The sequence below is a fragment of the Coturnix japonica genome, chromosome 28 (genome assembly GCF_054131305.1).
Source record: "Coturnix japonica strain WE chromosome 28, WE-NBRP24, whole genome shotgun sequence".
Taxonomy (NCBI): Eukaryota; Metazoa; Chordata; class Aves; order Galliformes; family Phasianidae; genus Coturnix; species Coturnix japonica.
The window spans coordinates 1,292,501-1,309,657 of NC_140690.1; the positions used below are offsets into that span (position 1 = coordinate 1,292,501).

Below are 17,157 nucleotides of genomic sequence, written 5' to 3' on the forward strand. Positions count from 1 at the left end.
ACGAACGAACCAACAGGACTGGACCCGCGGCGCGACCGACCGGAAGAGCCCGGCCGACCCGCGGGGACGAGGCTCGGCCAGAGTGGGCGCTCCGGGAGCGCGGGGAGCTCTCCCAGCGAGCCCCCCGACCTGGGTCTCCACTTAGGGGGACGAAGGCCTGCGGCGTGACCCCGTCGTCGTCGTCGGAGGCGCGCGGGCCTGCAAGGCGCCCCAGCCGCGCCCGCGCGGATGCCGCGCAACGGCGGCCGCCGGTGATTGACCGTCAAGCGACGCTCAGGCAGGCGTAGCCCCAAGAGGAACCCGGGGCCGCAAGTGCGTTCGAAGTGTCGATGATCAATGTGTCCTGCAATTCACATTAATTCTCGCAGCTAGCTGCGTTCTTCATCGACGCACGAGCCGAGTGATCCACCTCAGAGTTGTCTGACTTTCGGCTCCGCCCCGCGCGCGCGGGGAGGCCCACGACTTTTTCGCTCGCCTTCCACCCAGGGAAGGCGGCTTTCCGCACTGCACCGCAGCACGGAGCGCCCCAATGCCGGGAACACCGCGGAGCGGGGACGGGGCGGACGAGCGTCGCCTCCGCGAGACCGCTAACGAGCACACCATCGAAGGAGAGGAGAGAAAAACATAGCGCGACCGAACGAGAAGGGCGGGGAACCCTCGCTCCAGACCTGGGGAAACGACCCTGTCTCGCTTCGGGGACGGACCAGGCGCCCGGCTCGGCTTTGGCCCGACAGGAGGAGCCGCGGGACGCCCGCCCGGCAGCGCGCCCGGGCCCGCCTCAACAAAGGACCCCTGCACAGCTGCCCCACGGGAGCCACCCAGGCAAGAGCGCCCAAGCGCGCCCCCCCGACGCCTCTCGCCTTCTGCTCCCGGTCCTCGACCTCCGGCCGCCTCCTCCTCTCGCTCGCCCTGGCGGCGCGTTCGCAGCGGACTCGCAACCGGCGGCAGGGCGGGACGGGGACGGATCTGGGAGCGGCGCCCGCTCCCCGCGCCTCAGCACGGAGACGGGCTTGCGGGACCGCCCCACGCCGGACCTCCCGCTCGCATGACCGGCGCGGCCGGCGAGGCCGAGGGCAAAAACGGTGGGAGAGCGGCGAAGGCGGGGACGGACGAGACAGACGTGGCTCGCGACGCCGAGGGGAAACGGCGGCGCGGACCAGGGGGAAGGGGGACGGGCACCGAGGTGCGCCGGACGCGTGCCGGACGCACCCACCGCGCGCGCGCACGGCGGGGAGGGGACCGCGGGACGCACCGTCGCTCGCTCGCTCTCTCGCTCGCGAGAGAGCTCCCGGGTCGGGAGTGGGTAATTTGCGCGCCTGCTGCCTTCCTTGGATGTGGTAGCCGTTTCTCAGGCTCCCTCTCCGGAATCGAACCCTGATTCCCCGTTACCCGTGGTCACCATGGTAGGCACAGACAGTACCATCGAAAGTTGATAGGGCAGACATTCAAATGGGTCGTCGCCGCCGCGGGGGCGTGCGATCGGCTCCAGGTTATCTAGAGTCACCAAAGCCGCCGGGCGAGCCCGGGTTGGTTTTGGTCTGATAAATGCACGCGTCCCCAGAGGTCGGCGCTCGTCGGCATGTATTAGCTCTAGAATTACCACAGTTATCCAAGGAACGGGAGGGGAGCGACCAAAGGAACCATAACTGATTTAATGAGCCATTCGCAGTTTCACTGTACCGTCCGTGTGTACTTAGACATGCATGGCTTAATCTTTGAGACAAGCATATGCTACTGGCAGGATCAACCAGGTAGCCGCGCCAAAGGGCGACGACCCGACGCGCCCGACCCGCCGATGACCGCTCAACCGTTCTCTCTCTCGCCCTCGGGTCCGACTCGCTCGGCCCGCGGGGCTCGGCTTCGACGCCTCGCCCCTAACGTCCTTCCCTTCGCGGGTCGACGGCGGCGGCCGACGGGGCGAACGCCTCTCAGCGGGGAGGGCGGCCCTCCGCGTCGCTCGTTCGCTCGCGCGGGCGGACCGGCGGCGGGAGAGGCGCGCCCGCTCCCCGAAGGCGGACCCGCACGCCTCCCCCACGCGGGGAAGGAGGGGGCGCCGCTGCGCAGCTCGCGTCGTCGCGCGCATTTTCGCCAGCGGTGCGCTCTGGGATCACGCCGCGGGAGCCGGGCGCGCGGCACGGCACGGCGGCACCGGCCGGGGCTGATCCGCCCTCCGGGACCGGCGGGCGAGCGGGAAACGGAACCCCGCCGCCCGAGACTGGCGGACGCGCTAGAGGAGAAGGCGACCTCGAGGCGGACGCCGCCCCAACACCGGAGACCCTTTCCCGAGGCGGCACGCTCCGCAGCGGGCGGGAACGTCGGAAGGAAACCCCACGCACGCGGACCCCGGCGGCCCGAAGGGCGGAGGGGAGGCCAGCAGACGCCCCCAGCCCTTAACTTTCTAGCCCCTCGCCTCGCTTCCCCGAACGGACGGTTTCCCTCGTTTGACACCCCGCCGCCTTGCTGCTCGCGGCCGGCACTCGCCGGGTCCCGAACAGGGGTCGGCGCCGGCGCCTCGCTCACGACTCACTGGGTACTCCTGCGGCTCGCGGGGCCGCTCGGCCGTCACACTGCCGGGCTCGGTCGGGCGAGCTCTCGGCCGCTCTCGGAGCGAGCCGGAGAGCGCCTCACCTCGCCTACGACGGGTAGCGAACCGGAGAGGAGACCGCCCGTGCCTGAACACCGGACGCCGCAGCGGCTTCCCCGGGACAGGGAACGCAGAAGCGCCGGCCCGCCGGGGGCCCTCACCGACGCGACCCGAATGGCCTCATCGATCGACGGAAAGAAGGGGGGAGCAGGGAGGGGACGGGAGGGGTAAGGGTGCGGTGAGGTAGAGGAGGAGGGACGGTGGGGGAAGGCACGAGCCCTTCCACCCGGGCGCGGCGGAAAGACCGCACGCGCACGTGCGTGTGGGTGTGCGTGGGCAACGTCCGCCGAGAGGTGCTCGCCCTTTCCTGAACACCGGCCCGCCCCACGCGACCCCGAACGAAACGGGGAGCGGGATTGAGCCGGCCCGCCGGGAAGCCTCTCCGACGCGCCCGAGGAGGGCCACGGTGGATCGGGTCGGGGCTCCCGCGTGCGAGTGAGAGCGGTGCGAAAGGGAGAACGCGGCGCCGCCGCCGCGACAAGTGAGCTCCGGGTCCCCCTTCTTCCCTCGTGACGGCGGGACCCGCCGGGGACGCCCCCGGCCCTTCTGCGTCTGACTGCCGGCCGCCCGGCACGCCGGCCCGCGCCCTTTTCTTCCCTCTGCCTGTCTCTGTCTGCCTTCCTTCCTCCCTCCTCGGGGCTCTTCCCATGGCAGCGCGGCGCGGGGAGACGCCTGCCCACGATCACTCTCTCACCTTTCGCCCCGATTTTGGCGAGTTCCCCGCTCGCGGAACGAGCGAACGCCAGAGTCTGGGGCCGAACTGCGACACGGGCAGCGAACATCTGACCGACGGAGGCCACCGGACCGAGCGAAACAAGCGGCGCTCGGAGCCGGGTACACAGTGCCGGCGCAGCGGAGCAGCCACAAGAGCGGCACTTGGCCACTTCCGCAGAACGTCCGAGCCGAGCTGAGTCCGCCTGGAGAGGCTGGACCGTGCCGCCGCGGCTCAGATCGCCCGACTCCGCCGAGGAGCGTCCGAGCCGAGCGGAACCCGCCGGGAGCGGTTGGACCGTGCCGGCGCACTCGAGCCGCTGCGGCTCAGATCGCCGGACGCCGCCGAGGAACGTCCGAGCCGAGCGGAGCCCGCCGGGAGAGGCTGGACCGTGCCGGCGCACCCGAGCCTCCGCGGCTGAGACCCCCCGGACGCCGCCGCGGAACGTCCGAGCTGAGCCGAGCCCGACGAGAGCGGTTGGACCGTGCCGGCGCACTCGAGCCGCCGCGGCTCAGATCGCCCGACTCCGCCCAGGAGCGTCCGAGCCGAGCGGAACCCGCTGGGAGCAGTTGGACCGTGCCGGCGCACTCGAGCCGCCGCTGCTCAGATCGCCGGACGCCGCCGAGGAACGTCCGTGCCGAGCGGAGCCCGCCGGGAGAGGCTGTGCAGTGCCGGCGCACTCGAGCCGCCGTGGCTGAGACCCCCCGGACACCACTGAGGAACGTCCGAACCGAACGGAGCCCGCCGGGAGAGGCTGGACCGTGCCGGCGCACACGAGCCTCCGCCCTGGCCAACGGTCGCTGCTCGTCTGGCTCGAGCTGGTCGGCACGGTCTACCCTGCTCCGCCGCGGACGCTAGAGGTCGCTGACGGATGGGCTGGATGACGTGCAGCGACACCTAGCAACCGCCGCCGAGCCCTCGCGCACGCACGGAGCAGGGTAGACCGTGCCGACCTAGTCGAGGCGCATATGCAGCGACCCCTAGCAGCCGCCGCCAAGCACCACGGCCCGCTTGGAGCCGGGTAGACCGTGCCGACCTAGCCAAGCCGCATAGGCAGCGACTCCTAGCCTCCGCCGCCAAGCCCCACGGCACGCTCGGAGCCGGGTAGACCGTGCCGACCTAGCCGAGACGCATAGGCAGCGACCCCTAGCCCCCGCCGCCGAGAACCACAGCCCGCTCGGAATCGGGTAGACCTTTCCGACCTAGACGAGCCGCATAGGCAGCGACCCCTAGCCGCCACCGCCGAGCACCACGGCCCGCTCGGAGCCGGGTAGACCGTGCCGACCTAGTAGAGCTGCATGGGCAGCGACGCCTAGCCGCCGACGCCGTGCCCCCCCCCCCTTACCCCCCCTCGCCCCCCCCCCTTCCTTCCCCCCCCCCCCCCCCCCGGCCGGAGACGCTCGGAGCAAGGTACACAGTGCCTGCGCAGCGGAGCAGACACAAGAGCGGCACTTGGCCACTTCCGCGGAACGTCCGAGCCGACCTGAGTCCGCCTGGAGAGGCTGGACCGTGTTGCCGCGGCTCAGATCGCCCGACTCCGTAGAGGAGCGTCCGAGCCGAGCGGAACCCGCCGGGAGCGGTTGGACCGTGCCGGCGCACTCGAGCCGCCACGGCTCAGATCGCCGGACGCCGCCGAGGAACGTCCGAGCCGAGCCGAGCCCGCCGAGAGCGGTTGGACCATGCCGGCGCACTCGTGCCGCCGCAGCTCAGATCGCCGGACGCCGCCGAGGAACGTCCGTGCGGAGCGGAGCCCGCCGGGAGAGGCTGTGCAGTGCCGGCGCACTCGAGCCGCCGTGGCTCAGATCGCCCGACTCCGTCGAGGAGCATCCGAGCCGAGCGGAACCCGCCGGGAGAGGCTGGACCGTGCCGTCGCACACGAGCCGCCGCGCTGGCCAGCGGTTGCTGCACGTCCGGCTCGAGTTGGTCGGCACGGTCTACCCGGGTCCGAGCGGACCGAAGCTCATGCGGCGGCGGCCATGGGTCGCTGAGCGGCGGCCGGCTCACGTCGGCACGGTCTACCCTACTCCGCCGCAGATGCTAGAGGTCGCTGACGGACGGGCTGGCAGACGTGCAGCGACACCTAACGACTGCCGCCGAGCCCTCGCGCAGGCACGGAGCAGGGTAGACTTTGCTGACCTAGTCGAGCCGCATAGGCAGCGACCTCTAGCATCCGCCACCGAGCACCCTAGCCCGCTCGCAGCCGGGTAGACCATGCCGACCTAGTCGAGCCGCTTAGGCAGCGACCCCTAGCCACCGTCGCCGAGCACCACGGCCCGCTCGGACCCGGGTAGACCGTGCCGACCTAGCCGAGCACCATAGGCAGCGACCCCTAGCCGCCGCCGCCGAGCAACATGGCCCACTCGGAGCCGGGTAGACCGTGCCGACCTAGCCGAGTCGCTTAGTCAGCGAGCCCTAGCCCCCGCCGCCGAGCAGCACGGCCCGCTCGGAGCCGGGTAGACCGTGCCGACCTAGCCGAGACGCATAGGCAGCGACCCCTAGCCACCGCCGCCAAAAACCACGGCCCACTTGGAGCCGGGTAGACCGTGCCGACCTAGCCGAGCCGCATAGGCAGTGACGCCTAGCCGCCGCCGCTGAGCACCACGGCCCGCTCGGAGCCGGGTAGACCGTGCCGACCTAGTCGAGCCGCATTGGCAGCGACGCCTAGCCGCCGACGCCGTGCCCACCCCCCCTTACTCCCCCCCCCACCCCCCCCTCTTCCCCCCCCCCCCGGAGACGCTCGGAGCCGGGTACAGAGTGCCGGCGCAGCGGAGCAGCCACAAGAGCGGCACTTGGCTACTTCCGCGGAACGACCGAGCCGAGCTGAGTCCGCCTGGAGAGGCTGGACCGTGTCGCCACGGCTCAGATCGCCCGACTACGCCGAGGAGCGTCCGAGCCGAGCGGAACCAGCTGGGAGCGATTGGACCGTGCCGGCGCACTCGAGCCGCCACGGCTCAGATCGCCGGAAGCCGCCGAGGAACGTCCAAGCCAAGCGGAGTCCGCCGGGAGAGGCTGGACCGTGCCGGCGCACCCGAGCCTATGCGGCTGAGACACCCCGGACGCCGCCGCGGAACGTCCGAGCCGAGCTGAGCCCACCGAGAGCGGTTGGACCGTGCCGGCGCACTCGTGCCGCTGCGGCTCAGATCGCCGGACGCCGCCGAGGAACGTCCGTGCCGAGCGGAGCCCGCCTGGAGAGGCTGTGCAGTGCCGGCTCACTCGAGCCTCCGCGGCTCAGATCGCCCGACTCCGCCGGGGAACGTCCGAACCGAACGGAGCCCGCCGGGAGAGGCTGGACCGTGCCGGTGCACACGAGCCTCCGCGCTGGCCAGCGGTCGCTGCACGTCCGGCTCGAGTTGGTCGGCACGGTCTACCCGGCTCCGAGCGGACCGAAGCTCATGCGGCAGCGGCCATGGGTCGCTGAGCGGCGGCCGGCTCACGTCGGCACGGTGTACCCTGCTCCGCCGCGAACGCTAGAGGTCGCTGACGGACGGGCTGGCAGACGTGCAGCGACACCTAGCGACCGCCGCCGAGCCCTCGCGCAGGCACGGAGCAGGGTAGACCGTGCCGACCTAGTCGAGCCGCATATGCAGCGACCTCCAGCATCCGCCGCCGAGCACCCTAGCCCGCTCGCAGCCGGGTAGACCGTGCCGACCTAGACGAGCCGCTTAGGCAGCGACCCCTAGCCACCGTCGCCGAGCACCACGGCCCGCTCAGAGCCGGGTAGACCGTGCCGACCTAGCCGAGCCGAATAGGCAGCGACCCCTAGCCGCCGCCGCCGAGCTCCACGTCCCGCTCGGAGCCGGGTAGACCGTGCCGACCTAGCCGAGCCGCATAGGCAGCGACCCCTAGCCGCCGCCGCCGAGCACCACGGCCCGCTCGGAGCCGGGTAGACCGTGCCGACCTAGACGAGCCGCATACGCAGCGACCCCTAGCCGCCGCCGCCGAGCACCCTAGCCCGCTCGGAGCTGTGTAGACCGTGCCGACCAAGCCAAGCCGCATAGGCAGCGACTCCTAGCCCCCGCCGCCGAGCACCACGGCCCGCTCGGAGCCGGGTAGACCGTGCCAACCTAGGCGAGCCGCATAGGCAGCGACCCCTAGCCGCCGCCGCCGAGCACCACGGCCCGCTCGGAGCCGGGTAGACCGTGCCGTCCTAACCGAGGCGCATACGCAGCGACCCTTAGCCGCCGCCGCCGAGCACCACGGCCCGCTCGGAGCCGGGTAGATTGTGCCGACCTAGCCGAGCCGCATACGCAGCGACCCCTAGCCGCCGCCGCCGAGCACCACGGCCCGCACGGAGCCAGGTAGACCGTGCCGACCTAGCCTTGACGCATACGCAGCGACCCCTAGCCGCCGCCGCCGAGCACCACGGCCCGCTCGGAGCCAGGTAGACCGTGCCGACCAAGCCGAGCCGCATACGCAGCGACCCCTAGCCGCCGCCGCCGAGCACCACGGCCCGCTCGGAGCCAGGTAGACCGTGCCGACCTAGCCGAGCTGCATAGGCAGCGACCCCTAGCCACCGCCGCCGAGAACCACGGCCCGCTCGGATCCGGGTATACCGTGCCGACCTAGCCGAGCCGCATAGGCAGCGACCCCTAGCCGCCGCTGCCGAGAACCACGGCCCGCTCGGAGCCAAGTAGACCGTGCCGACCTAGCCGAGCCGCATAGGCAGCGAACCCTAGCCGCCGCCACCGAGCACCACGGCCCGCTCGGAGCCGGGTAGACCGTGCCGACCTATCCGAGCCGCATGGGCAGCGACGCCTAGCCGCCGACGCTGTGGCCCCCCCCCCCTTATTCCCCCCCCCCACCCCTCTTCCCCCCCTGCCCCCGGAGGCGCTCGGAGCCGGGTACACAGTGCCAGCGCAGCGGAGCAGCCACAAGAGCGGCACTTGGCCACTTCCGCGGAATGTCAGAGCGAGCTGAGTCCGCCTGGAGAGGCTGGACCGTGTCGCCGCGGCTCAGATCGCCCGACTTTGCCGAGGAGCGTCCGAGCCGAGCGGAACCCGCCGGGAGCGGTTGGACCGTGCCGGCGCACTCGAGCCGCCACGGCTCAGATCGCCGGAGGCCGCCGAGGAACGTCCGAGCCAAGCGGAGCCCGCCGGGAGAGGCTGGACCGTGCCGGCCCACCCGAGCCGCCGCGGCTCAGATCGCCGGACGCCACCGAGGAACGTCCGAGCCGAGCAAAGCCCGCCGGGAGAGGCTAGACCGTGCCGGCGCACCCGAGCCTCCGCGGCTGTGACCCCCCGGACGCCGCCGCGGAACGTCCGAGCCGAGCCCGCCGAGAGCGGTTGGACCGTGCCGGCGCACTCGTGCTGCCGCGGCTCAGATCACCGGACGCCGCCTAGGAACATCCGTGCCGAGCGGAGCCCGCCAGGAGAGGCTCTGCAGTGCCGGCGCACTCGAGCCGCCGCGGCTGAGACCCCCTGGACACCACCGAGGAACGTCCGAACCGAATGGAGCCCGCCAAGAGAGGCTGGACCGTACCGGCGCACACGAGCCTCCGCCCTGGCCAGCGGTCGCTGCACATCCGGCTCGAGTTGGTCGGCACTGTCTACCCGGCTCCGAGCGGACCGAAGCTCATGCGGCGGCGGCCAGGGGTCGTTGAGCGGCGTCCGGCTCACGTCGGCACGGTCTACCCTGCTCCGCCGCGGACGCTAGAGGTCGCTGAAGGACGGGCTGGCAGACCTGCAGCGACACCTAGCGACCGCCGCTGAGCCCTCGCGCATGCTCGGAGCCGGGTAGACCGTGCCGACCTAGTCGAGCCGCTTAGGCAGCGACCCCTAGCCACCGTCGCCGAGCACCACGGCCCGCTCGGAGCCGGGTAGACCGTGCCGACCTAGACGAGCCGCATACGCAGCGACCGCTAGCCGCCGCCGCCGAGAACCACGGCCCGCTCGGAGCCGGGTAGACCGTGCCGACCTAGCCAAGCCGCATAGGCAGCGACTCCTAGCCCCCGCCGCCGAGCACCACGGCCCGCTCGGAGCCGGGTAGACCGTGCCAACCTAGACGAGCCGCATAGGCAGCGACCCCTAGCCCCCGCCGCCGAGTCCCACGGCTCGCTCGGAGCCGGGTAGACCGTGCCGACCTAGTCGAGCCGCATGGGCAGCATCGGCTAGCCGCCGACGCCGTGCCCCCCCCCCTTATTTCCCCCCCCCCCCCCCTCTTCCCCCCCTGCCCCCGGAGGCGCTCGGAGCCGGGTACACAGTGCCAGCGCAGTGGAGCAGCCACAAGAGCGGCACTTGGCCACTTCCGTGGAACGTCAGAGCGAGCTGAGTCCGCCTGGAGAGGCTGGACCGTGTCGCCGCGGCTCAGATCGCCCGACTTTGCCGAGGAGCGTCCGAGCCGAGCGGAACCTGCCGGGAGCGGTTGGACCGTGCCGGCGCACTCGAGCCGCCGCGGCTCAGATCGCCGGACGCCGCCGAGGAACGTCCGAGCCGAGCGGAGCCCGCCGGGAGAGGCTGAACCGTGCCGGCGCACCAGAGCCTATGTGGCTGAGACACCCCGGACACCGCCGCGGAACGTCCGAGCCGGGCCGAGCTCGCCGAGAGCGGTTGGACCGTGCCGGCGCACTCGTGCCGCTGCGGCTCAGATCGCCGGACGCCGCCGAGGAACGTCCGTGCCGAGCGGAGCCCACCGGGAGAGGCTGTGCAGTGCCGGCTCACTCGAGCCGCCGCGGCTCAGATCGCCCGACTCCGCCGAGGAACGTCCAAACCGAACGGAGCCCTCCGGGAGAGGCTGGACCGTGCCGGTGCACACGAGCGTCCGCGCTGGCCAGCGGTCGCTGCACGTCCGGCTCGAGTTGGTCGGCACGGTCTAACCGGCTCCGAGCGGACCGAAGCTCATGCGGCGGCGGCCATGGGTTGCTGAGCGGCGGCTGGCTCACGTCGGCACGGTCTACCCTGCTCCGCCGCGGACGCTAGAGGTCGCTGACGGACGGGCTGGCAGACGTGCAGCGACACCTAGCGACCGTCGCCGAGCCCTCGCGCAGGCACGGAGCAGGGTAGACCGTGCCGACCTAGCCGAGCCGCATACGCAGCGACCCCTAGCCGCCGCCGCTGAGCACCACGGCCCGCTCGGAGCCAGGTAGACCGTGCCGACCTAGCCGAGCCGCATACGCAGCGACCCCTAGCCGCCGCCGCCGAGCACCACGGCCCGCTCGGAGCCGGGTAGACCGTGCCGACCTAGCCGAGCCGCATACGCAGCGACCCCTAGCCGCCGCCGCCGAGCACCACGGCCCGCTCGGAGCCAGGTAGACCGTGCCGACCTGGCCGAGCTGCATAGGCAGCGACCCCTAGCCACCGCCGCCGAGAACCACGGCCCGCTCGGAGCCGGGTAGACCGTGCCGACCTAGCCGAGCCGCATAGGCAGCGACGCCTAGCCGCCGCCGCCGAGCACCACGGCCCGCTCGGAGCCGGGTAGACCGTGCCGACCTAGTCGAGCCGCATAGGCAGCGACGCCTACCCGCCGACGCCGTGCCCCCCCCCCCTTATTCCCCCCTCCCCCCCCTCTTCCCCCCCTACCCCCGGAAGCGCTTGGAGCCGGGTACACTGTGCCAGCGCAGCGGAGCAGCCACAAGAGCGGCACTTGGCCACTTCCGCGGAACGTCAGAGCGAGCTGAGTCCGCCTGGAGAGGCTGGACCGTGTCGCCGCGGCTCAGATCGCCCGACTTTGCCGAGGAGCGTCCGAGCCGAGCGGAACCCGCCGGGAGCGGTTGGACCGTGCCGGCGCACTCGAGCCGCCACGGCTCAGATCGCCGGAGGCCCCCGAAGAACGTCCGAGCCAAGCGGAGCCCGCCGGGAGAGGCTGGACCGTGCCAGCGCACCCGAGCCGCCGCGGCTCACATCGCAGGACGCCACCGAGGAACGTCCGAGCCGAGCGGAGCCCACCGGGAGAGGCTGGACCGTGCCGGCGCACCCGAGCCTTTGCGGCTGAGACACCCCGGACGCCGCCGCGGAACGTCCGAGCCGAGCCGAGCTCGCCGAGAGTGGTTGGACCGTGCCGGCGCACTCGTGCCGCTGCGGCTCAGATCGCCGGACGCCGCCGAGGAACGTCCGTGCCAAGCGGAGCCCGCCGGGAGAGGCTGTGCAGTGCCAGCTCACTCGAGCCGCCGCGGCTCAGATCGCCCGACTCCGCCAAGGAACGTCCAAATCGAACGGAGCCCGCCGGGAGAGGCTGGACCGTGCCGGTGCACACGAGCCTCCGCGCTGGCCAGCGGTCGCTGCACGTCCGGCTCGAGTTGGTCGGCACAGTCTACCCGGCTCCGAGCGGACCGAAGCTCATGCGGCGGCGGCTAGGGGTCGCTGAGCGGCGGCCGGCTCATGTCGGCACGGTCTACCCTGCTCCGCCGCGGACGCTAGAGGTCGCTGACGGACGGGCTGGCAGACGTGCAGCGACACCTAGCGACCGTCGCCGAGCCCTCGCGCACACTCGGAGCCGGGTAGACTGTGCCGACCTAGACGAGCCGCATAGGCAGCGACCGCTAGCCCCCGCCGCCGAGCACCACGGCCCGCTCGGATCCGGGTGGACCGTGCCGACCTAGACTAGCAGCATAGGCAGCAACCCCTAGCCGCCGCCGCTGAGCACCACGGCCCGCTCGGAGCCCGGTAGACCGTGCCGATCTAGTCGAGTCGCATGGGCAGCGACGCCTAGCCGCCGACGCCGTGCCCTTCCCCCCTTACTCCCCCCCCACTCCCCTCTTCCCCCCCTGCCCCCGGAGACGCTTGGAGCCGGGTACACAGTGCCAGCGCAGCGGAGCAGCCACAAGAGCGGCACTTGGCCACTTCCGTGGAACGTCCGAGCCGAGCTGAGTCCGCCTGGAGAGGCTGGACCGTGTCGCCGCGGCTCAGATCGCCCGACTCCGCCGAGGAGCCTCTGAGCCGAGCGGAACCCGGCGGGAGCGGTTGGACCGTGCCGGCGCACTCAAGCCGCCGCGGCTCAGATCGCTGGACGCCGCCGAGGAGCGTCCAAGACGAGCGGAACCCGCCGGGAGCGGTTGGACCGTGCCGGCGCACTCGAGCCGCCGCGGCTCAGATCGCCGGACGCCGCCGAGGAACGTCCGAGCCGTGCGGAGCCCGCCGGGAGAGGCTGGACCGTGCTGGCGCACCCGAGCCTCCGCGGCTGAGACACCCCGGACGCCGCCGCGGAACGTCCGAGCCGAGCCGAGCCCGCCGAGAGCGGTTGGACCGTGCCGGCGCACTCGTGCCGCCGCGGCTCAGATCGCCGGACGCCGCCGAGGAACGTCCATGCCGAGCAGAGCCCGCCTGGAGAGGCTGTGCAGTGCCGGCACACTCGAGCCGCCGCGGCTCAGATCGCCCGACTCCGCTGAGGAGCATTCGAGCCGAGCGGAACCCGCCAGGAGCGGTTGGACCGTGCCGGCGCACTTGAGCCGCCGCGGCTCAGATCGCCGGACGCCGCCGAGGAATGTCCGAGCCAAGCGGAGCCCGCCGGGAGAGGCTGGACCGTGCCGGCGCACCCGAGCCTCCGCGGCTGAGACACCCCGGACGCCGCCACGGAACGTCCGAGCCGAGCCGAGCCCGCCGAGACCGGTTGGACCGTGCCGGCGCACTCGTGCCGCCGCGGCGCAGATCGCCAGACGCCGCCGAGGAGCGTCCGAGCCGAGCGGAACCCGCCGGGAGAGGCTGGACCGTGCCGGCGCACACGAGCCTCCGTGCTGGCCAGCGGTCGCTGCACGTCCGGCTCGAGTTGGTCGGCACGGTCTACCCGGCTCCGACCGGACCGAAGCTCATGCGGCGGCGGCCAGGGGTCGCTGAGCGGCGGCCGGCTCATGTCGGCACGGTCTACCCTGCTCCGCCGCGGACGCTAGAGGTCGCTGACGGACGGGCTGGCAGACGTGCAGCGACACCTAGCGACCGCCGCCGAGCCCTCGCGCAGGAACAAAGCAGGGTAGACTGTGCCAACCTAGTCGAGCCGCATAGGCAGCGACCTCTAGCAGCCGCCGCTGAGCACCACGGCCCGCTCGGAGCCGGGTAGACCGTGCCGACCTAGCCGAGCCGCATAGGCAGCGACCCCTAGCCGCCGCCGCCGAGCACCACGGCCCGCTCGGAGCCGGGTAGACCGTGCCGACCTATTCGAGCCGCATGGGCAGCGACGCCTAGCCGCCGATGCCGTGCCCCCCCCACTTTAATTCCCCCCCCCCCCCCCGGAGACGCTCGGAGCCGGGTACACAGTGCCAGCGAAGCGGAGCAGCAACAAGAGCGGCACTTGGCCACTTCCGCGGTACGTCCGAGCCGAGCTGAGTCCGCCTGGAGAGGCTGGACCGTGTCGCCGCAGCTCAGATCGCCCGACTCTGCCGAGGAGCGTCCGAGCCGAGCGGAACCCGCTGGGAGCGGTTGGACCATGCCGGCACACTTGAGCCGCCGCAGCTCACATCGCCCGACTCTGCCGAGGAGCGTCCGAGCCGAGCGGAGCCCGCCGGGAGAGGCTGGACCGTGCCAGCGCACCCGTGCCTCCGCGGCTGAGACCCCCCGGACGCCGCCGCGGAACGTCCGAGCCTAGCCGAGCCCGCCGAGAGCGGTTGGACCGTGCCGGCGCACTCGTGCTGCCGCGGCTAAGATCGCCGGACGCCGCCGAGGAATGTCCGAGCCAAGCGGTGCCCGCCGGGAGAGGCTGGACTGTGCCGGCGCACCCGAGCCTCCGCGGCTGAGACACCCCGGACGCCGCCACGGAACGTCCGAGCCGAGCCGAGTTTTGCCCGCCGAGAGCGGTTGGACCGTGCCGGCGCACTCGTGCCGCCGCGGCGCAGATCGCCAGACGCCGCCGAAAAGCGTCCGAGCCGAGCGGAACCCGCTGAGAGAGGCGGGACCGTGCCGGCGCACACGAGCCTCTGTGCTGGCCAGCGGTCGCTGCACGTCCGGCTCGAGCTGGTCGGCACGGTCTACCCGGCTCCGAGCAGACCGAAGCTCATGCGGCGGCGGCCAGGGGTCGCTGAGCGGCGGCCGGCTCATGTCGGCACGGTCTACCCTGCTCCGCCGCGGACGCTAGAGGTCGCTGACGGACGGGCTGGCAGACGTGCAGCGACACCTAGCGACCGCCGCCGAGCCCTCGCGCAGGCACGGAGCAGGGTAGACTGTGCCGACCTAGTCGAGCCGCATAGGCAGTGACCTCTAGCAGCCGCCGCCGAGCACCCTAGCCCGCTCGGAGCCGGGTAGACCGTGCCAACCTAGTCGAGCCGCTTAGGCAGCGACCCCTAGCCACCGTCGCCGAGCACCACGGCCCGCTCGGAGCCGGGTAGACCGTGCCGACCTAGCCGAGCCGCATAGGCAGCGACCCCTAGCCGCCGCCGCCGAGCACCACGGCCCGCTCGGAGCCGGGTAGACCGTGCCGACCTATTCGAGCCGCATGGGCAGCGACGCCTAGCCACCGATGCCGTGCCCCCCCCACTTTAATTTTCCCCCCCCCCCCCGGAGACGCTCGGAGCCGGGTACACAGTGCCAGCGAAGCGGAGCAGCCACAAGAGCGGCACTTGGCCACTTCCGCGGTACGTCCGAGCCGAGCTGAGTCCGCGTGGAGAGGCTGGACCCTGTCGCCGCAGCTCAGATCGCCCGACTCTGCCGAGGAGCGTCCGAGCCGAGCGGAACCCGCTGGGAGCGGTTGGACCATGCCGGCGCACTTGAGCCGCCGCAGCTCACATCGCCCGACTCTGCCGAGGAGCGTCCGAGCCGAGCGGAGCCCGCCGGGAGAGGCTGGACCGTGCCAGCGCACCCGTGCCTCCGCGGCTGAGACCCCCCGGACGCCGCCGCGGATCGTCCGAGCCTAGCCGAGCCCGCCGAGAGCGGTTGGACCGTGCCGGCGCACTCGTGCTGCCGCGGCTCAGATCGCCGGACGCCGCCGAGGAATGTCCGAGCCAAGCGGTGCCCGCCGGGAGAGGCTGGACCGTGCTGGCGCACCCAAGCCTCCGCGGCTGAGACACCCCGGACGCCGCCACGGAACGTCCGAGCCAAGCCGAGTTTTGCCCGCCGAGAGCGGTTGGACCGTGCCGGCGCACTCGTGCCGCCGCGGCGCAGATCGCCAGACGCCGCCGAGGAGCGTCCGAACCAAACGGAGCCCGCCGGGAGAGGCTGGACCGTGCCGGCGTACATGAGTCTCCGCCCTGGGCAGCGGTCGCTGCACGTCCGGCTCGAGTTGGTCGGCACGGTCTACCCGGCTCCGAGCGGACCGAAGCTCATGCGGCGGCGGCCAGGGGTCGCTGAGCGGCGGCCGGCTCACGTCGGCACGGTCTACCCTGCTCCGCCGCGGACGCTAGAGGTCGCTGACGGACGGGCTGGCAGACGTGCAGCGACACCTAGCGACCGCCGCCGAGCCCTCGCGCACGCTCGGAGCCGGGTAGACCGTGCCAACCTAGTAGAGCCGCTTAGGCAGCGACCCCTAGCCACCGTCGCCGAGCACCACGGCCCGCTCGGAGCCGGGTAGACCGTGCCGACCTAGCCGAGCCGCATAGGCAGCAACCCCTAGCCGCCGCCGCCGAGCACCACGGCCCGCTCGGAGCCGGGTAGACCGTTCCGACCTAGCCGAGACACATTGGCAGCGACCCCTAGCTGCCGCCGACGAGAACCACGGCCCGCTCGGAGTTGAGTAGACCGTGCCGACCTAGACGAGCCGCATAGGCAGCAACCCCTAGCCCCAGCAGCAAGCACCACGGCCCGCTCGGAGCCGGGTAGACCGTGCCGACCTAGACTAGCAGCATAGGCAGCGACCCCTAGCCCCCGCCGCGGAGCCCCATGGCCCGCTCGGAGCCAGGTAGACTGTGCCGACCTAGCCAAGACGCATAGGCAGGAACCCCTAGCCGCCGCCGCCGAGCACCACGGCCAGCTCGGAGCCGGGTAGACCATGCCGACCTAGTCGAGTCGCATGGGCAGCGACGCCTAGCCGCCGACGCCGTGCCCCCCCCCCCCTTACTCCCCCCCCCCCCCCTCCCTTCCCCCCCTGCCCCCGGAGACGCTCGGAGCCGGGTACACAGTGCCAGCACTGCGGAGCAGCCACAAGAGCGGCACTTGTCCACTTCTGAGGAACGTCCGAGCCGAGCTGAGTCCGCCTGGAGAGGCTGGACCGTGTCGCCGCGGCTCAGATCGACCGACTCCGCCGAGGAGCGTCCGAGCCCAGCGGAACCCGCCGGGAGCGGTTGGACCGTGCCGGCGCACTCAAGCTGCCGCGGCTCAGATCGCCAGACGCCGCCGAGGAACGTCCGAGCCGAGCGGAGCCCACCAGGAGAGGCCGGACCGTGCCGGCGCACCCGAGCCTCCGCGGCCGAGACCCCCCGGACGCCGCCGCGGAACATCCGAGTCGAGCCGAGCCCGCCGAGAGCGGTTGGACCGTGCCGGCGCACTCGTGCCGCCGCGGCTCAGATCGCCGGACGCCGCCGAGGAGCGTCCGAGCTGAGCGGAACTCGCCGGGAGCGGTTGGACTGTGCCGGCGCACTCGAGCCGCTGCGGCTCAGATCGCCGGACGTCGCCTAGGAACGTCCGAGCCGAGCGGAGCCCGCCGGGAGAGGCTGGACCGTGCCGGCGCACCCGAGCCTCCGCGGCTGAGACCCCCCGGACGCCAACGGCAAACGGCAGACCCAAATCTGCCCCACACCATCTCCTGCCCCATAGATCTAACTCACATGTGCCCCACAGCAGCTCCTGCCCATAGATCTGACCCACAGCAGCTCCTGCCCTATAGATCTGATTCAAATCTGCCCCACAGCAGCTCCTGCTCCATAGATCTGATACACATCATATGTAAAGCAGCTGCTGCCCAATAGATATGACCCACATCAGCTTCAGCCCCATTGATCTAACCCACATCA

The 17,157-nt window shown here is 72.2% G+C and overlaps 1 non-coding gene across 1 annotated transcript; it reads right to left on the reverse strand.

The window, feature by feature from the left end:
- Positions 1 to 267: 267 nt before the first annotated feature.
- LOC146756022 (5.8S ribosomal RNA) lies at positions 268 to 418 on the reverse strand. Its single transcript, XR_014937771.1, has one exon. It is a non-coding gene; the product is annotated as a 5.8S ribosomal RNA (ribosomal RNA).
- Between the last annotated feature and the right edge of the window lie 16,739 nt (positions 419 to 17,157).